Source organism: Cupressus sempervirens, chromosome 7 (assembly GCF_028749045.1).
Source record: "Cupressus sempervirens isolate cs-2001-9-10 chromosome 7, ASM2874904v1, whole genome shotgun sequence".
In the NCBI taxonomy this organism is placed as follows: Eukaryota; Viridiplantae; Streptophyta; class Pinopsida; order Cupressales; family Cupressaceae; genus Cupressus; species Cupressus sempervirens.
The window spans coordinates 113,338,708-113,361,793 of NC_143124.1; positions in this window are offsets into that span (position 1 = coordinate 113,338,708).

Here is a 23,086-nt window from a genome sequence, read left to right on the forward strand (position 1 = left end):
ATTTTTTAAAAATATTTATGTAGTTTAAAGTTTAGATTTTAATTAATTTGTATGCAAATAGGAAAAAGAATAAATATTTTATATATATGTAGATTAATTTCTATTTTTAAAATTTACAAGTAAATGAGTACTTTATTCATTTAAAGTAAACAAGTTTTTAAGTAATATATTTTTATTTTAGAAATATATTAATCATAATGTTCATTTATTATTACTTATTTAATATACTTACTCTCAAATCTAAGACAATAGAAATGATATTTTATTAACTTTGAAATAGGGAAGTGTTAAGCAAGTTCGTTTACAAAAATACCAAAAATAAATTTGGTCTTTGATCAAATTGGAGTTAATATTAGAAATATAAATATGATCATTAACAATTAAGCTAAATTCAATTCAAAACAATAATATTATTTAAATTTAAATAAAATAAGCCATGTTTACTTTGAAACATCAAACAACTAATTAACTAATACAATAATTAAAATAAATGAATCTATTATGACATAGAAAAATATTTTTGAAGTATAATTTCTTTGTTTTTGAATCAATATGAGTTTTTTTTTCTACTTGAAAAGATAAACCATCCTAATTGTCATCCTTAGTTAACCCTAACAACAACCCCTACCTTAGCCCTAGCCCCAACAATGATGTACAATATAACTATAATCCAACATTAAACTATAATTATAGCACTAAAACATATCCCTATTGATATAACGGAAATCTCAATCCAAACCATAATCTAAACTAAAAACCTACACACTAATATTGGTTATAGTCCTAACCCTAAAATCTAACCCTTAACCATAATGTAAAAAAAAACTCCAAAATATTGATCAAAATCCTAAACCTACCTATATGGATAACCATGATATTAAACTCTAAATCCAGTCCCAAGGTCCTAACCATGGTGTAAACCTATAACCGAACTCTTAAAAAATTTACTAATCCCTGATCCTAATCACATTCCCAACTTTAAACTTGAACCATAAACCATAGTTGTAACCATAATCATAAACTTAAACAAAACCCTAACCCTAAAGGTACAATCATAAAATTAATCATAGCTTAGACCCTAATCCTAGCACAAACCACAATCATGACCAAATATAAATCTTCACCTTACCCCTAATCATAATTTCAATGTTAACCCTAACATTAGTTTCAATCCTACCATGATATGAACCCTAATATAGACTTCACCTTGATCCTCACCCTAATCTTAAGTCTAATTAAACCCTGACTAAAACCTAATCTAAATGATATATCTAACTATAATCCTAACTATAATTATCATACAACCCAATGCTAACCCTCATGTATATTTAATCCCTAATCTTAACTCTAAATATTCTATAAACTCTAGAATTGACCTTGATTCTAACCATAACCCTAAAATCTAAATTGTAACCATAGCACGAAAGGTGGGGACCCCCGCTACATGGCACAATTCTAGGTCTTGGAGCCTTGCGAAAGCACTACAGAGTGAGGAAATGTCATAAAGGTGACATGTAGTAGCATGATGCAATTTTGGGCTTTATAGCATTGCAGAAACAATGCAGCTTAAGGAGGCGCTAGAATGGAGACTCATGGAAAGAAGAGGAAAGACATTCATGTCGCTAGCAAAAAACTATGAAAAGAGATAACATGATGTCTTAAGCTCCCACAAAAAATGCAAGGTTGATCCCAAGGGGGAATTTGGTTTCCCCAAAAATGAATGATGGTCATCGATGAAGGTCTTCCTCTCGAAATAGGCGGCATAGATGCATCGTGAATCCTCACCAATGAAGGATTAAGTCACAACCATCGATGTAGATTCTCCCCTCAAAAAGGATGACTGAGATGCAACGAGGAAAATCCTCCCAATGAAGGATTAAGTCACATTCGTCGATCAAGATTGGCTTTATTTCCAATGGATGACTAAGATGTAGTGAAGAGATTCCTCCCAACAAACGAAGCAGATAGCACAAAAGGTGTGAACCCCCTCCATGTGGCACAATTTTGGGTCTTAAAGACTCATGAAAGCATTGTGGAGTGAGGAAATGTTGGAAAGGCAATGCGTGGTAGCATGATGCAATTTTGGGCTTCAGAGAATTGAAGAAACAATGTAGCATGACGATGCATCAGAATGGAGATGCATGGCAACATCTTGTGCAATTCTAGGCTTTAGAGTGTTTCAAAGACACTAGCATATAAAGAAACGTTAGAATGGGAATGCATGGCAACATCTTGCACTTTTGGGAAGATGGGAAGATAGCTCACGAAGAAATAAGAGTTATCGAATCTCGCAGCATGAATCAACCCAACCAAGAAAAAATGATCCAGCGTGGTCAATGAAGAAACCGAGCCAACACAAAATGTTAGCCGCCAACTTTAGCGATGTTAACCCTCTGCAAAGAACCTATCCCATTTAAGGTCTCTCAGATCAGACATCAGTGATGGGTTGAATAGAGGGAAAAAATAGCACACAATGCCCTCCTAAATGAAATTCTAAATGTAACACTAATAACCACAGTCCTACTTCTTTCCCTAACCTTATCCATGAGCGTGGGAATATACATATTATTATATAGGGCACCTTATATAATAATAAATATAATCTAAAATCCCAACCCTTACTCCCTTCCTAACTATAACTGTGACCATAAGAAAACTTCTAAATACAACCCTTCCTCTAACTCTAACCCTAACCCTAACCCTAATTATAATTGTAACCCTATCTCTACCACTAACTGTAACCCTGAATCTAACTCTACCATAATTGGACTTTAACCCTAACTATAACTATAACCCTAAACCTAACTCTAACCTTAACCGTAACCATAACCGTAACCCAAAACCTAACCCTAATTGTAGCTAGGATTCTAATACTCTGTCTACCCCTAACTCAAACTATAGCCCTAACTATACCTCAAACTCTAACCATAACTCATATTCTAACCCTAAACCTAACCCTAACCTTGACCCTAACCCTAACCCTAAGCCTAAGCCTAACCCTTTGTCTACCCCTATCTCTAACCCTAACCCTAACCCTAACCCTACCCCTAACTCTAACCCTAAATCTAACTCTTTCTGTAAATCTAACTCTACCATAATTAGACTCTAACCCTAACCCTAACTTTAATCCTGATTGAAACCCTAACCCTAACCCTAACTCTAACCTTAACCTTGACTCAATCCCCTTACCCTAACCTTAACATTGATATAACTCTCTCTATATATAACCCTAACTCTAAATATAAACCTAACCCTAACCCTAACCCTAACCCTAACCCTAAATCTAACTCTAACCCTAACTGTAAGCGTAACCCTACCCCTACCCATAACTCTAACTGTAAATCTAACTCTACCATAATTGGATTTTAGTTTTAACCCTAACCCTAACTCTAACCCTAACCTTGACTCAAAACTCTAACCCTAACCCTAACTCTAACATTAACCCAACTGTAAAATTAACTCTATTGGTAACTCAAACCCTAAAACTAACCCTAATTCTAACCCTAACTCTAACTCTAGCTCTAGCTCTAACCCTAACTCTAACCATAACTCAAACTCAAACCCTAAACCTAACCCTAATCCTAACCCAAATTATAATGCTCTGTCTACCCCTAACTCAAACTATAACCCTAACCCTAACTCAAACTCTAACCCTAACTCATACTCTAACCCTAAACTTGACCCTAGCCCTAACCCTAACCTAGAACCTTACCCTAACCCTAACCCTAACCCTAACCCTATCTATAACCCTAATCCTAACCCTAACTCTAATCCTAATCTTAACCCTAATTCTAATCCTAACACTAACCTTAACCCTACCCCTAACTCTAACCATAAATCTAACTCTACCATAATTAGAATCTAACCCTAACCCTAACCTTAACCCTAGCTCAAACCCTTACCCTAACTTTGTCCCTAACCATATATCTACGTATGACTATAACATTTTACATTACAATATCCCAAAAATAAAATATATATTTTTATCTAAATTAAACTCCTTATATTAAATTTAAAATAATATTTGACTCAAACCTTAACCGTAACCCTAACCTTAACCATGAGCATTACTCTAACCCTAACCTTAACCATAAAGATAACTCTACACCTAACTCTAACCCTAATTCTAACTCTACCATAATTGGACTCTAATCCTATCCCTAACCCTAACTATAAGCATAACTCTAACCCTAGCCTTAACCATGAGCATAACTCTAACGTTAGCCTTACTATAACCCTAACACTAACCCTAATCATAACCATAACCATAACTCTAACCCTAACCTTAACCATGACCATAACATTAACCCTAACCTTAACCATAAACATAACTCTAATCTAAACCATAACAATAACCATAACCATAACTCTATCCCTAACCTTAACCATAACTCAAACCCTAACCCTAACTCCAACCCTAACTCTAATGCTAACCCTAACCCTAATTCTATCCCTAAGGTTACCATTAACTATAATGGTAACTTTGTCCCTAACCATATATCTATGTATGACTATAAGATTTTACATTACAATATCCCAAAAATAAAAAATATATTTTTAATCTATATTAAACTCCTTATATTAAATTTTTAAAAATATTTTGAAGCATAATTTTATACTAACTTCATACAACTCTAATTAAAAATTAATTAACAATTTTATAGTAACCTTATCAAAATAAAAAATAAAAAGTAAATATTTTTCCTATTGCGCCGCGACTGCCACTAGCTATATATACCTCTATATATATTACCCCGAGAGTAATCGTTCTCGAGGCGCCTATTTTTATTTTCATTAATCCCAACTTCGATTAAAATAACTTTGGGATTAAATAAAAATAGGCGCCTCGAGAACGATTACTCTCGGCGTAATATATATAGAGGTATATATAGCTAGTAATAAATATTTTTTATCGTTATGATTACAAATGTTGTTAATTTTTGTTTAAATGTTCATTAAAATGACAATACATTAAAACATGAAAGTCATTATTTACGAGTTTGCTTTAAAAATTGGTTGTTTGATAATGTTGATAAGTTAAACATTATTAAATCTCTAGCATTTTTATAATAAATATGATATTAATAAATATTTATTTTCAAATTATTACTTCTTCATATGCATAATATTGATTAAATTCTAATGAATGCTTAAGAAGAATCTACTACAATCTAGTGACACTAGCTATCACTTCTTGTGAAAAAATTTTTACAATGAAAAAATCAACTTCAAGCGCTATAGATATTATAAATTTTGATATAATTAATGGTAAAAATTAGAAACATTAATTTCTCTGACCAAAAACATGCGACACATATTGTATACAATGATTATATATATATATATATATATATATATATATATATATATATATATATATATATATATATATATATATATATATATATATATATATATATATATATATATATATATATATATATATATATATATATATATATATATATATATATATATATATATCACATTGACCATTTTGTTTAGTTATCTTTGTTTTGGTTGTTAAGGTTTTATGAGTTCAAAATATTCCATTAAATTTTTTCCTTTGTGTAAATATCTAATTTATTAAGGACACGATGTCAAATGGGTTAGTCATGACTTAAGTAAATGTTTGGTAATTTTATACACCACAATTCAAATACTAAATTTTAATTAGAGCAATTTTTAATTTTCATTTTTTTAAATCTTATTTTAATTTGAAGTATAATTAGGAAAAATTGTAATTTTCATATTTTGCAAATCTAATTTTTAAGGAAGGTCAATTGGATTTTTGTGGGATCTCATTTTTGTTCAAGTAAATTAAGTTAATTTTATGATATTGTTATCAGAAGGCAATTGTCTAGTATTTGGAGTCTCACTCATTGATGTATATTTAGTCAATGGACTGTTGAACCCTTAAATCTATGAAAGATCAAAAATTTGTAAAGGACTGAAAATCCTTGAAATGCCCAAAAATTGTGAAACTCATGGATGGAAAATCTTAAATTAAAAAATCTTAAGTTTTTCTCCTTTCATTTTTTTTATCACATATAATTAATATAAATGGAATGCCATTCAAAAATGAATTGTTTGTTATCAATTGCATCGCACCGTTTTGTTTCATAACCATTGAAATTTGTTGCATAACTATTGAATAGCAAACTACTTTGATATAATTTGTTTTGGTCATATTTTAGAATTAGATAGTTTTCTTTCAGTCTTTACTATTTAAACAATCAAATTTTGTTCTGCAATGGTGAAGGGAAGGAAAAATACATGTGTGTATTGAAATTGGTTGCATAAATATTTTTTATTAAGTAAAATAGATTTTAACGGGTGCTTGAAATCTATAGCAAACAAGATAAGACTGAATTTTAGAGCATAAAAAAAATAGTTAAAAAAATAACAGGCCAAGGAAGCCACTAACCAATCCTAAGAAAAAATAGTCTCTGAAGGAGCAGGCAAGCGCAACCAAACTAAAAACTAAGGGCAAAAAATAAAAAATATAGGAGAACAAATCAAGCATCGTTTCTTTGACCATCTTTGCTATCTTTAGCTCTAGCTTTTAGATGCTCTTTTTGCTTTAGTCATTAGTTGATTGTCATATGGAATGTCCTCCCTATCACTTTCATCCAGGGGGTTGACATCTGCTTTAGGAACCCTATTTTCCTCATTGTCTATGTCAACTTTTGCACTTGTGCTAACGTCCATTATTTCTTACATTTATTTGATATTATCATTTAAGCCTTTAATAATATTGAGGTTGTGGTTAGGAGAACTATGAAGAGTTCTTTCCATCCTATCTAATCTATTAGTCATCTCAGTATCCCTAGTTTTTAGAATATTTATTCTATCACACCCATCATCCCTTTCCTTCCTTTCCTTCCTTTCAACCCTTGCAACTTGTTCTTTTAACTCTTCAGTTTCATGGAATATCCACTTGATTGATTGGAAGTTATCCACTATGTTGTTGCGTGCATTATTGAAAATGTAGTGTTGAGAATTACATTTAGGATTTTCCTATTACATTTCTTAAAAACTCAATTATTGTAGAATATTAAAATCATTAGAAACAAAAAATTCAATATAATGGAAAATGTATATTATTTTCTTTTTAAATGTTTCTTACATCTTGCATAAAGAAAATGGAAGTGACTTTGACAGAATTTAATGGGTGATAGTTGATTTTAAGATTATTGACCTTTATCAAAGACTTAAAGCTAGAGGGCTACATTGTTCATTTCCTCTTTTAGTTAGAATTTTTTCTATTTTCATTTTGGATCGTAAAGAATTTTAAAGCTTACAAAAATTTTTTTGTCTTACATTAAATATTTTAAAATTGTGAAATCATATTTCAACTACTCCATCTCTAATAAAATTAGCTCAATCCACATTGCAATCATAATGTAAGAAATGTACATTTTAAGTGGTGATAATATAAAGATAAATAATGCTAATGTGAAGGACTAAAAATTCCTGAAATACGCAAGCTAGAGGGTTACATTGTTCCTTTCCTCTTTTAATTGGGATTGTTTCCATTTTCATTTTGGATGGTAAAGAAAGCTTTCAAAAAAAAAATTGTTAGTGAGGTGGGATTCAATTACTTTCTTTAGTTCAGTAGAGATTAATGTACAAAATTTGGGATAGTGCCAACAAAAATTATGATCTTAAAAACAAATATTTCAATTCAATCATAAAGTATTGGATGCAATTCTATGAATATTGTATCTATAATTTAGATGAAACCATTATAGTCTGAAAAAAAATCATTTTAGATCAATGCTTACATGATCATTTCTAATTTTCTTTTAAATTTGTATTTGTTAGTTAATTTAGTTTTAGATGGACTTATAATATTTATTTTAAATTCATGAAAATTCTCTCAATCCACATTCAATCATAATGTAAGAAATTCACACTTTAAATGGTGATAATATAAAGATGAATAACACTAATGTGCTAAAGATTGGATGTATAAGGTGTGAAGTGCAACTGGTAGAAACAAAAATATTTAACTTTATTTAGTAATATTGTTGTTTCAAGAAAAAATAATTTTTTAAAATTTTAAACATATTATTTAATGGCTAAAATTGTCACTTAGCAATAGATGAAAATATTGATAGTGAATTCATAATTTTTAATCACTAATTTTAAGATTGGTAAGATAAGTAAAGCTTTTCAATACACAAAAATAACAAACATTATTTTCCTCAATATAATATTACAATTATTTTATATTTTGATAAATAAATTCTAAACGAAGTTATATAAATACATTTGATTAATAAATTTTATACTTTGATTAATACATTTTTCTTAGATACAATTACTAACTTTGATGCAATACTCCTTTATAGTTTGTGCAGACCTTTTTGACTAATATTATTTTTGTAATATATTAAAACTTGATTTAATATAAAAAAATTAAAAATTAAACTTCTATAAATTAAAATTATAGACCATCATACATAGCACGGCCAAGGAAAAACCCGTAACCCGAACAGCCTAAACAAGATGGAATAAACTAACCAAGAGATCTCCCTTCTCCATTTACCGATGATGGTAACATGTTTGTTACATCGTTTAAAGTGCCCACTATTCCGCTTCATTTCTAGTTTTCCACTACTACACTCATCTGCACGCGCGCACCTGCAAACGTTAGAACTGTCTTATTCCACTCTTGATCCCACATTCTTCTATCCAAATAATATTATCTTTCAAAACTGTACATCGGAAGCAAGAAAGAGGCATTAGGGTTTTGTGGCCAGGGGCGGGAAGAAATATTCTGAGGAAGGTTTTCTGCAAAATCTTCTATTCTATGAAAATTGTATCAATTCATCATAAACTGGTATCATTTTGCACCTTTTTCATTTACATAAATGGCATTTGATAGAAAATCTGAATACTTATTTGCCGTAATGATTGGAATGACAATGCTCATGGCGGCTGGAACTAGCATTGCCGTTGGAGGAGATCACACAGACGGTATGCGGCCCTCCTCACACAAATTTTATATTGCTCCTGGTTTATTTCTGCTTCATTTAAATGCTGAAATCTATGAAGGTCTTAATATATTATGAAAAAAGAGAGAGGCATCTAGGTCTTTTCTATTCTTATCTTTAATATTTAGCCCCATTTAATAATCTTTCCTCCTTTAAGAGTTGAACTGCCAAGCATTGTATCAGTTCTATTGACTAAAAAAAGTATGATTTTGAAATGCCATAGTAATCGTGATTAAATGTAGATCTCAAATGTTATTTTACAAACAAGATTATATTGATTCCTTTGGTCACAGGATCGAAACCCCTGCGCTCTCTGACACAGACAACTGCTCAGCCACCATTTCCTCTGAATATGGAAATGATAATGGGAAGGAAATCTCGGTTGCCTGCTAGTGTTCCAGTTGTATTTGCTGACATAACGATAAGCAATCAGTTGGCTTTGAGGGAAGCGATCTTATTTTTGTTCTTCTTGCTCTCCCTCACCTTTCTAGTTATTCTCTGCATGAACCGTGGTTTCCGCAAAGTTATATTCACTTGTCATTCGATTTAGAAGTACTCTGCGAGTTAAGGGTTCAGGATTTCATGCCATTTGATGAATGCCATCAATGGGACTTTTCTTCCCTATTTTGAAACTCTCTACTTCTTTTAATTTATACAAAATAGCTGGGTCTGCTTTAAATTCTTGTTTCCTATTTTTATCTGTACATAATTTTCTCTTGGATGCTGCTATTTGTAGGTTATCTGGTAGCAACAAATTGCTTGTACTTTTGTAGTTCCTCGAACCTTAACATCAACTTCTTAACATTGACAGCAAATTCTCATGAATACAAAATTATAATTGTTTCTTCTACAATTAGAATAAAAGTAGAATGATTTTGGTATTTTTTAATACTACAGTATTTGTTAATTTTTTATGAAAGAAAATATAGACAGAAATTAGAGGGACTCTAATAAAGGCAGAAATTAGAGTAACTCTACTAAACGAGATTAATATCATAAAAGCTCCGGCATGGTTGTGGACTCAAGCCTACACACTTCTCAGAATAGAGGTATGTTATGACAGACCCTATTTAAATAGTTGACTAATTTTGGTTTGTGGAATTGTACATTTGGAGAACAATTTTAGATTTAGCAAAGTCAAGGTTTTGCAAATTTTCATTTCTATTTTTGAGATTTTATTTGAACCGTTTGTTTGTAGACTACAAAAGTAGTCCAATCTATTGTCTTTCCACTCCTCAAATGATTTTCAATTCCTACTTGCTAGTAGAACGTCTGAAAACCTGGTTTTGAGACAAAATTAAAAGTCTGGAATTCTAATTCCATTTTGCCAACTTTGAAACAAACACAAAATATTTCAAATCCGACTTTTGCAAAAGTCATCTTCCACAAACCAAAGGGACCTAAAGAAATGAATCTGATTTATCAGTTTTAGGCAGTCAAGAAATTAAAGGTCTTTCTTTCTTCTTAATTTACATGTTGTGTCTTGTAGATGCTCCCCATTATCTATAGATATAGGCAATTAGGTTCTATGAGTTAGAACTATACTTTTTAATGTTAATTAATTATTTTAAAATGAACTAAATTTAAAAAAGTATTCAAAGAAATGTCTATGAGAATTCTATTATTAACTTATTTGATACATTTATAATTAGATATTTTTTAATATAAGTTTTTTTTTTTATACCGTATCAATATATATGTGTGTGTGTGTATTTGATATAATAAATTAAAAATGATAAAAATAGTATCTACTTTACATAATTGCAATACAATTAGAGGTATTGATTTAAGATATTATTAATGATTAAAATGATACCATCCTAAAATAATAAAATCACAAATCATAAAGTTTGAGAGATGTGATATGTGATTTATGACATCCAATATTGTCTTTATATAAGATCATTTTTGTGTGTTCCATATTGATAATATAATATATAGAAGTACTTGTATATCCTTTTAGATAAATCCAATATAAATATATAATTTTCACCACTATGTTTCACATATAAATCTGTAAGAGACATAGAATATAGAATATGCATATTTCACATACGAACAAGCATATATAGCTCATCTTCATCTGCCCACCTATTAAGTTCCACGCAATTCAATACACATAACTTACTAACCTCTCGATTCTATTTTTCCTTTGACATTATTCTCATAGAGTTTTTTCGGCCTCGTCCGCTGTGCCCAATATTACCGTTATACTCTTAGTTTCCCACTAATTCGTCAGGTAATCTTAGCCGTCAAATTATTTCCAACTGTTTTCTCCTTGTTCTTTTGCTTGTGATGAACATCTTTCTAGAGTACTGTTTTTTCTCATGTCGTAAGGTTTATATTTTAAATGGTTGTTTTTATTGGATAGCTGTGCAACCTATCACTAGAGACTGTTCATGCTAATGGATTTGTGCTCATCAAGCTATGTCAGGTAGTATGCAGCTTTAAAATTTAAATTCTAGTTCTAATATGATTTAATTTATTTTAACTATGTCAGATAGAAAATTCTAAAAGACTTTGTTAGACCTTAAACATTATATTTTAAGACAAAAATATTAAATAGTCTAAATTGACTTTTTTTTGTCAAGATTAATTTCTTTCAAGTTAAATTTTTTTTAAAAATTCCTATATCAATGTAAATGGAAATTAGATCTATGCCCTTTCACTATTTGCTTCTGGTTATTTTTTTAATTCATGGTAATATATATTAAATTTATCTATATAGATCTCTTAATTTATGATAATATATATTAAATTTATCTATATAGATCTCTGTGCGGCTTGAATTTATTTTTGAATTTTTCTATATTTTATTGATATATGAATCTACATTAAAGAAATAATTTTTTTAAGGTAATTTTCAATCTTATTAAAAAGAGACCATGCTCTCTTAGAGGTAAATCATTTTAATATTCTTTAAACAATAATTAAATAAAGAAAATAAATATAGACTATAACTATTTTTCAATATTTATAAACACATTCACACTACATTGAATTCCCACCTATATAAAACTTAAAAGAATATATAACGTATAATATGAATTCTCACTTCTTTCGGTCCACACAATTCAATACACATAACTTACTTACCTCTCCACCTCTCAATTCATAACTTCAACTAATTCCGACAGAGTTTGTTGCCTCGTTCCAAATGCTCATTTTCCACTACTTCTGCCTTCAAATCTTAGTTGTCAACTCTAGTCCAACAGTTTTCCCCTAGTATTTTAGCTTGTGATGAACAACACCTTTCAAAGGCTGATCCTTCCCCATGTCATAAGGTTTCAATTCAAAATATTTAGTTTCTTCAATAGTTGTGGAACGTTCTAAAATATGTCGTGCTAGATATTTATGTTCATCAACCCATGTTTTAAAATTATACAAATTTCTAATTTAGATTCTAATATATGACTTAACATATTTTATCTAGAAATGGTTCTAAACATAGTCAAACATATGTGTTATTTTATTAGAAAAGACTATGTTTAGAGCTCGTTCGATTGGTTGAATAGGAATAGGAAATGTATTTTCTATTTGTACCCCAAATTGGAATAGGGAATAGGCATATATATTCCAATTTTGCCCCTAAAATGAGCATATATCCATTCCAAAAGATAGTTGTTATTGAAATAGGTTGCGAGCCTCTTATGTGAGAGGTCTTGGGTTCAAATCTACCTTCGCTTAACATATAATAATAATTAATTCTAATAAATAATAATAATTAATCTAGGCTTCAACTATTTACCAATTTAAAAAACAAAACTAAAAATTAAAAATTAAAACAATAAACAAAAATATTGAAGGAAATATTTTTAAAAATGCAAAACTTAACCTTATTCCTATTCCATTTTTGTACCATCAAACAATGGATTAACATATTCCCAATCGAATTCTAAGTGAACCAAACAGGATTGGAGTTGCTGTTTTCTATTCCCATTCCCCATTTCCCTTCTAATTCCATTTTTCTATTCTAATTTTCAATTGCTATGCTAGCAACCAAACAGGCCCTGCTTCCATTTTAGGCTAGTCAACATAATTTATGGCCTCCCCATTAAAGTTTGATTCCAATTGTCTTCTCCCACCATAGTTCTAAGACATCAAAACAATTTTTCAAAATTGTGCAACTGCTTTTATCTTAATTGTCTTATTCCATGCACTAGCTAATGTTCCAAAAAGTTAGGAACTTGCTATAAGAGGTTTTGCATACAACTTATTATATCACACTAAATTTTGATTTGTAAAATAAAAATGTTGAATAATCAAAATTGTCTTGTTTTTTAAGCTCAATTTCTTTGTAATGTTAAAGTATGACTACATTTGAAAAGTGTTCATAACCAAAAAAGACATTTAAGAGAAGATGGGTATTTATGTGTAGTAATGATGGGAATTAGCAAATGTGTTTGTCATTATGTGCTTCATCCTTTGTAGGTATTCCAAAGAGGTAGTGAGTGTAAAGTGTATATGATTTAGAATTATTAATAGTAATTTGAATTGTAACATCTATACTTTATTTTTATTTTTTAAATTATTTGCAATTAATTTTAAATGCTTATATTAGTACATTATAATAATTGTAAAATAATATTTGTAATGTAACTTTTTCCATTTTGAAATAATACTTTTTTGTCAAATTTATTAATGAAACATAAATATTGGGAAGTAAATTTTGCACCACTATTTAATTGGAAAAAAGTGATAAATTATCTTGAATTATCTTATGAAACATATATTAAATCTATGTACATAGATAGTGTGAATTCAATTTATTTATCAATTTTTCTATTTTTTATTGATGTATGAATCTATAGTAAGAAAATCATAAATATTTTAGATTAATTTCAATCTCATTGACTATGTTCTCTTCATTCAATTATTGGTGAATCATTTCAATTTACACAAGAAAAAAAACAAAATAGTTCCCCATGTACTTCCTTTCTAAAACAAAACATTTCAAGGCTTCCATGTTTCTTATACCAATATGAATCTATAGACAACGTTCTCCTACAATTGTTAGGAAAGTAAATTATGACATTTACCCTAACTTGAATTGCCATAAGGACCTACTCTCTCTTCCTAACAAATTCAATTGAAAAACTAGTTAGCCGATAGGCTTTCATTGTGAGATTACTTGTAATCAGAAGTTGTTTCACATTGACAAATAAGACCAGAGTAAAGTTTCAAATTGTCTATTTAATTTCCCAATCATATCTTTCTATGATCATTATGATCTTTCTACAATCATAAATGCACTTGAATCAAAGCATAATAGCTATCGACTTCTTACTTCTCTCAACTACTTGCATAATGGGAAAATCTTAAAAGGATTCTTATTTCCAGATATGACAATATGATGAGATCATGGCCATCGATAGTGCATCTTTCAATATCTATGGAGATCTAGGAAAAATTGATATGGTTGTCACTAAATCCATTATTTTCCATGAGAAGGTGTGATCACTCCATTATTCTATCCAATCTTAGGTGCAAATGAAGAATTATACATTTCCTTGCTGCACCACCATGATGCTCAACATTGTTAATTATTGTTAGTTGGACAGCTGTTATTTCTGACCCAGAAATAGTAGTAGTATTTATGGGTAGCTTGGACCGCTGTTTGTCTTTATCTATGTATAGCAGCATTAGTTATGGGTAGTTTGGACAGCTATTTGTCCACTTGCCAAGAATTAGTAAATGGTTATTATTTACTAATTTAGTGATTCCCTTTTGGAAACCTTGCAACCAATTCTATTGTTGGTTGTCGAGTTGTCTTAATCTCAACCATCGATTGTAAATCAATCTCGACCATTGGTTTACCAACAGGAGTAGTATAAAAGGAGGTCAGGGGGGCATTTGGAGAATATGAAGTTTTGGAAGAAGCATTTTGCGGTGATAAAAAATTGTCTTGCAGTGTTAGCAAGGGCGCAGTGTTAGCGTGGGGATAGCAGTGGGGAATATCAGCAAGAGAAATTAGGAGGTTGTCAGAGTTCTGCCAGTGAGAGGCAAGGAATTTTTGTATCTCTTGATTTGCTGAAGTGTCATGCCCAAACTGCGAGGGCAAAAACACACTCCAAAGTTTTTTGAATAATAATAAATAATTAAACATGCTCTAAGCTTAATATGATTGATAAAAGTTTTAGTACAGGTTCTCTACATTACATCTTAAGATTACAAACATGAGGACGATTACATTATTTAAGATTTGAAACTTTTGTTATAAGATTGATATCGATAAACTCATGTCCTACATTAACTTAAAACATTTCAACTATTTTTAACCTATTAATGAACCATCAAAATATTACTAATTTTAATTTTAATAAAATAAAAACTAACTAAATATAAATAAAAAATACATTTAAACTAGTTAAAAACATATCAGTATAGCACTAAAGTTACACCAATTTTAAATGAGGATAGATCCTATAGATTAATATTAATTTAACATGATACTTAATTCATAACCAACTACACTTATCATTCTAATCTTAATACAATTGCAAATCAAATACCAAATTCAGTTGTCATAAAATTAAAACTATAATAACCACTAAACTATATTCAAAATATATATATTTGAAGACAAATTTAATATTAATCTTAAAATCAACAAATCTTTTAACTAATCATTACGTTATGACTTTCTAAGTTGATTTACAACTAAACTAATTGCAAAACTAAACTAACTACATCTAACGTAATCTAATCTTTAAATTAATTAAATACTATTCAAAAAAGAATTAACCAAAAATATAGCTAAATTTATTTAATAATTATCAAAACAAAACTTTAAGATTTAATTGAATTTAATGCTTTAACTCAACTATATATATGTATATAATTTTTTTAAAAGAAACAAATGATCATAAAAAAAAATGACCATTAATATTAAACTAACCAAATTCATTGACAAATAAATAATAAAACTATACTAAATTAAAGCTACTAAAATATAAATATAAATATTTACAATACTTTAAAAAAACTACCTATCAAGAAATGACTAACTAAAATCTTAAACTAACTACAATACTAACATAACTTAACAAAACTAATCTAACTAATCCTATTATAACCCCTTAACATTCTAACTTAATAAAAAAAAAACATTAATAAAACAATAAATTTACAACTAAACTAACCTAACATCTAACTAACCCTTAACACCTAAGCTACCCCTACACTCTACTCTCCCCACCCCACATCCCAGCTCACCTCTACGCTTCCCAACCCCGTGCGCTGCCCAAGGACTGATCCTGCGTTAGTCCTATCCCCTCCTCCACCCCAAGCCACCCTAGGCTTGCGCGCTGTCCCACACAGCTGGCCTGCGAGTTTTTTCCCAAGCATAAAAAAATGCAATCTTTAAAACCAATTCCATGCCAAGCTGAGCGCTTAAACCAAAAGGAAGGAAATTAGGTGAGATGGGATGGGGGGGAAACAGGTGACATCACCCTCCCATCACCATTCACTTACAAAAACTTTAAAAACTTCCCACTATGCTAAGCGCCCATTAAGGAAAGAAGATGGGATGGGACATGGGGGGGCAGGGGGACGTCACCCCTACAAATTGTTGATTTGCCAAGAAACTTTTTAAAACTAAAACCTTATAAAAAAGCATAACAAGACTGACGTGCAAGGGAAAGGATAATGCAATAAAGACAATAAAGTTTTATAGGTAATCTAGGATATTTAGAACATTAGATATTTGTATTTTTTATTTTTTTAAAATTATTCATATTCATTTTTATTGATTATTTATTTTGAAATTAAATTTGAAACAAAGAATCAAAAGGGAATATTCTCTGTTCTACAAAACCATTTAATTCTTTCTTCCATGCAAATTCCAGAGAGCATTTTGCTCTTGGGGAAAATTTTTGAAGCTTTATTTTTCTAAGTATGGTTTTTTTTTAGCAATGTATATATATATATTTTTGAAGTTGATTATTAACTAGGAGGGGGTTATATATATATATATATATATATATATATATATATATATATATATATATATATATATATATATATATATATATATATATATATATATATATATATATATATATATATATATATATATATATATATATATATATATATATATAAGGGAAATCTATGAAGACTACTTACTAATTAATAAATCAAGAGATTCAATTATCCATATAAACCACAATGCAAGAATTGATCTAATTCCAATAATCACAGAAACTAAACTTTCATTCTTAATACAATTTCTTATCACATCTAAAATAGATTAACCAAGGACTAGATTTTTCATTCAATTCACACCAAATTTCATGTAGGAGCATTCACAGATCATACTTTGATCAATATCCTTCCATCACTTATACAAGGGAGTAGAATTGAATGGATTTAAACATAGTGTTAATAATCTTGTCACAATAATACTTGATTAGTTTGATCTTCTAAATAACTTGGATTAAACTAAATCAACCTTAATCATTATCCTTTCCCCAACATAGTTTTTCACATATATCATACAAGGAATACTAGAAAAATTTGCTTAATTAAACTCATATCATCATAATTCCATCCTATTTTGATATGCATCCATCCAATTTAAAATTTATGATTAAATCATATGACAAGCAATTTTACTCAACACCAATTTTATTGGCCAACCTGATTCAAAGGCTCAGCCGGGAAAGAACCATGAAGAAAACCCAGCTTTGTTTCCATTACAACTAAGTTTAAAATACAATTTTCAATAGGATCTCAATCCCAAATTTTCAACAATTTAATCAAATTTTCTTCATGATCAAAATCAAGGGATTTATAATGTTTTTCTGCAACTCATTTCTAGAACCATGGAGGAAACAAATATCTGATCGGGTGACAACCAAGCATAACCAAGAGAAAATCAAATATGCATAATCATACATGGTTTACACAATAGGATTCACAATGAATCAAAACTAGGGAAAGGTGGATTCTTCCAACCAGGAGAAGTCAAGCACAACACCAACAGATGCCCAATCGGGGCTATATACCAAGAACTTTCGTTCTTCCATTTCAACATACCAGAATCATACAAGGTTTGTGCTGACAGGTAGGGGCCCATAACACACTACCCTTTCTCCCTCTTCTCATCCTGAGAAGAGACTCTACACTAGATGGAGTTCGACTAAACAGATCTTTCCCAAAATTGGTCACTTTTGCCCTCTCCCAGGGTGAGTAATACCAAAACACCCATGCAAGAAAATTTTTAAAATTTCAAACATAAACATGAAAGGAAATCAACCAAAAATAACATGGTTTCCAAAGCTTCCCAACATACCCACAAACATACAAACATTGAAACAACAACAAGGTAGCATAAACATGAAACAAGAATGAAATCTGAACAAGGGAGATGAGAATTCCAACCTTCACAAAGAGGTAATGGCAATGAACAAGTTTGAGTAGAGTTTCCTTCTCCTTCCTTCAATCCTCAAGAACTCTTCTCTAAATGTAGAGATTGGGTAACAACCTCTACTAGTCCAACAAAGGCCTCTAAATAAGCCTCAAACTCAACCACCAAAGGGGATCAATAACTTCTCCCACCCACTAGCAATTCTAGAAACTCCTAACTCTACCCTCACTATGGTTAGACACTAAAAGGAGGTGAGGTAAGGCAACTCATGGTGACCACTTGCAATTTTCACACAAAGGTAAAATGAGACTTTTTGAGTGATCTCCAAAGTCAACAAAAGGGGCTTAGGGGTTGGAAAAGACCCCCAACCCATACCCATACCCCTTGGGTATAATTATTTCATGTTTTGAAGTCTTAGGAATAGGTTTAGAGCCATCCAAAAGCTAAGAATAAAATTAGGACCAACTAACAACTCTAAAAAGCATATTAAGCACTAATTTGGATTAGGGATGACTAAACTCGATTAACAACTCAATTAACAAACTGACACTAACTTAAACCGACTTAGGTCCAAAGGTTAAACAACTAACCCTAATAGCATGCTAAGGAGTACAAACCATTCACGAGTGTCAAGTGACACTAAAAAAACATAGAAAGTTACATACATACATCTCACAGTACAATACGTGAATTACGAACAATAAGGTTTCAAAAAATTAGCACAAAGAGATCAATTTTGTTCCTCCATAGGGTTTCTCGGCTAAATATCTGCACACTCATTGCACACATCAGTAGTCTCATAAAATCACATAAATATATGTATCAAAAATTCACATAAATTGAACCATACATCAATCAGGGTTTCTTCCATCGTACTTAATTCTTAACCATTTAAAATCTCTTAAATCAAAGCATCAATCGTACATTTACCGATTTCATCAACATACATATACATAAAACATTAAATGACAAAAATCAATATATCTGAAAGTAACATGAAATAATATAATATGTTCTAAGTATCAGATAATGTCTCGGCATCTCGAGTCGTGAGTGTCAGAATGATAAAATAACAACTAAGGCTACGAAGGGTCGGGGCAAGGCCTCACATGAAGTTTAATATAATTCCTCATTTGTAAAACTGGTTTTCCCTTAGGGGTTTTTCCAGGGACAATTTGTCCAAAAATATTGTGTTCATCGTGTTGTGCATTTCTTTTCGTATTTTATAAGTGAAGTTGCAGTTGTCTTATTTTTCAATATTAGCTAGAAATTTTTTTTAGTAGTTTAATAATCGTGACCGATAGGAGATTAATAATCAATGACTGCAATAGTTGATTTTTCACATGGTATCAGAGCATTGTTAAGGGTAGAAGATTTTTGCCCTACGAAAGAAATTTTGATCTCTTTAGATTTATTATTTCTTTAAACCGTTGAGATGGCTTCAGCTGGTTTGAGAGATCAGGATAGATTGGATGGTGCCTCAAATTTTGGTGTCTAGAAGGCTAGAATTTCTTTATTGTTGGAAGAGAATGGTATCAAGTATTATGCTACCAGTGTTGTACCTGTACCAACAGATGCAACACAACTTGTAGCATATAGAAAGGACGATGCCAAAGAGAGGAGGATTATCCTTGATGGTGTTAGGGATCATATTGTTCCACATATCTCAGAGCTAGATACAGCAAAGAAGATGTGGGACGCCATTCTAAATTTGTACCAGAATGCTACCACCAATAGGAAGTTGATTCTCAGAGAGAAGCTAAAGAATACTCGAATGAATCAGGGAGAAGACGTCACAAGTTACCTCACCAGGCTCAGACTTGTCAAGGATGAGTTATCAGCTATTGGAGATAGCCCTAGTGATGATGAGCTAGTGAGAATAGCCCTAAATGGGTTTACTAAACAATGGAGTGTCTTTGTTCAAGTTGTCAGTGGATGAGATACTTTACCGAGTTGGGATCGACTATGCACTAATTTCCCTCAGGAGGAGTTTAGACTAAGTCTTGTCAATGGGGCCAACAAGAGTCATCAAAATGAGGTGGAACAAGAGAATGTTTCCCTAGCGGGTAAAGGGAAAGCAAAGAAGGGATCTAGTAAAGGATCAAATTCACAAAGTGAAAAGAACAAGGACCTTTCTAAAGTCAAGTGCTTTGGATGTCATGAGTTTGGCCACTATGTCAGTGATTGCCCTGAGAGGAAGAAGGGTAAGAAGTAGGTGGCAGCTTCAGCAAGTGCGGAAGAACTCTCCAGTAGAATGCAAGATGAGTTTGCACTCATAGCTTGTATGGTTAGCTCAACCTCACAATGTGTTTGGTATATAGATAGTGGGGCATAATTTCATATGACAGGAGTTAGAGAGTACTTCTCTAGCTACAAGGAGGAGGACACCAACATCCAGATTTCTATGGGAAACTTGTCCAAACTCAACCCTGTTAGGAAAGGGACTATTCAGTTTCAGAGGGAGAATGGAAAGATAATTCCTCTTCATGATGTGTTATATGTGTCAGGCTTAGCTATGAATTTGATTTCTGTATCTGTTCTTCAGGATAGGGGGTATAATGTACTCTTTAGAGGGGCAAATGTGTTGATTAAGCACAAGGATTGAAAATCACCCATAAATATTGGAGTTAGGAGTGGTTGCCTTTATAGATTGCAGTTTGATACTCCTAAGGCACTTATGAGCAACAGTAATCCTAGAGATCTTGGAGAGCTATGACATAGGAGGATGGGCCATATTCATCATGGAGCACTTAGATTGCTTCATGAGACAGTGACAGGTATTCCAGAGGTGAGCATAGAGCATGACGATGTATGTAAGGGATGTGTGTTGGGGAAGTTTACGAAAGCATCTTTTCCAAGGAGTGACACCAGATCTAAGGGTGTTCTTGATCTAGTACATTCAAATGTTTATGGACCAATGTCGATGAAATCTCTTAGAGGATATGAGTACTATGTTACTTTTATTGATGATTTCTCTAGAAAGACCTGGATATACTTCTTGAAGACTAAGGATGAGGTTTTTAGTTGATTCCAAGAGTTCAAGTCTCTTGTGGAGAACTCGACAGGAAAGAAGATAAAGGTTCTTCGGTTAGACAATGGAGGCGAGTACAAAGGAAATGTCTTCCACGAGTTCTGCACTAGAGAAGGAATCAAGAGAGAATGGATTGTTCCTTGTAATCCACAGCAGAATGGAGTTGCTGAGAGGAAGAACCATTCTATATCGGAGGCAGCAAGAGCTATGCTACATGACCAGGACATGCCCCATTACTTATGGGAAGAGGCATGTAATACAACAGTCTACATTCAGAATAGAGTTCCACACAAGGTGCTAGGGAAGATGACACCAGAGGAGGCTTTCATAGGGAAGAAGCCAGATGTTAGTCACTTCAGGATATTCAAGAGTTTGGCATATTTCCATATCCCTGGAGATACACGTACAAAGTTAGATCAGACTGCAGAGAGGGGGTACTTTGTTGGGTACAGTAAGACCTCAAAGGCATACAAGATTTTCATTCTGGGGAATAAAAGAATTATTTTCAGATGGGATGTCAAGTTCATGGAGGACAAGGGATTTAGGAGATCCAGAGATTTGCCAGCAGATGATCAAAGTGAGCAGCCAACAGAAGCTCCAAGACCAAGACAAGAGTAACAAAGCTCAAGTACGATTACCAGTATGAGTGTAGACTCAGTTAGTGAAGATTCGTAGAGTATGGAGTAACAAGTGCAATAGGAAATGCATCTAGAAGACTTAGAGATTGACATTTCATCCTCTACAGTTGGCAACAGGAACCATGTGGTTCCAGATACACAAAGGGATACTCAAGAGTTTGTGGGAGCTCCTAGGAAGAGTACTAGATAGTGAAGACAACCAGCCAAGTTCAATGACTATGTGGCATTAGTTAGTCAGTTGGTAGATATTGAACCTTCTAGCTATCAGGAAGCTGCAGAACATTAGGTATGGTGAGATGCTATGGTTGAGGAATATTCTTCAATAATACAGAATGATGTGTGGGAGGTAGTACCTAGACCAACAGATAGGGTTGTAGTTGGATCATGCTGGATCTATAAGATAAAGTACGGTGCAAATGGTAGCATTGAGAAATACAAGGCGAGGTTCGTGGAAAAGGGGTTCTCACAGAAGGAGGGAATAGACTATGAGGAGACATTTGCTCCTGTTGCTAGGTATACTTCTATACGAGTTGTAATCTCACTTACAGCATAGATGGGATGGTAAATCCATCAAATGGATGTCAAGACAGCATTCCTTAATGGTGAGTTGAAGGAGGAGGTATACATAGAACAACCAGAGGGCGTTGTAGCACATATAAAAGAGACCCACGTGTGTAGATTGAAGAAAGCATTGTACGGACTCAAGCAAGCACCTAGAGTGTGGTATGAGCACATTGATACATACTTGCAGAAAATGGGCTTTGTGAAGAGTGAAGCATATGCTAACCTCTACTACTTGATGGTTGGGGGTGAGATTCTCATTCTTGTTCTTTATATGGACGACCTATTTCTTACAGGTTCACTAGGGCTCATAGTGGATTGCAAGAGGAACCTTGCAGAAGAGTTCGATATGAAGAATTTAGGACATATGCATTACTTTCTAGGCATGGAAGTGTGGCAAACAGATGGGGAGATTTTCCTTGGTCAAGGGAAATATTGCATTGAAATCTTGAAGAAATTCGGGATGTAGGATTGCAAAGCCATG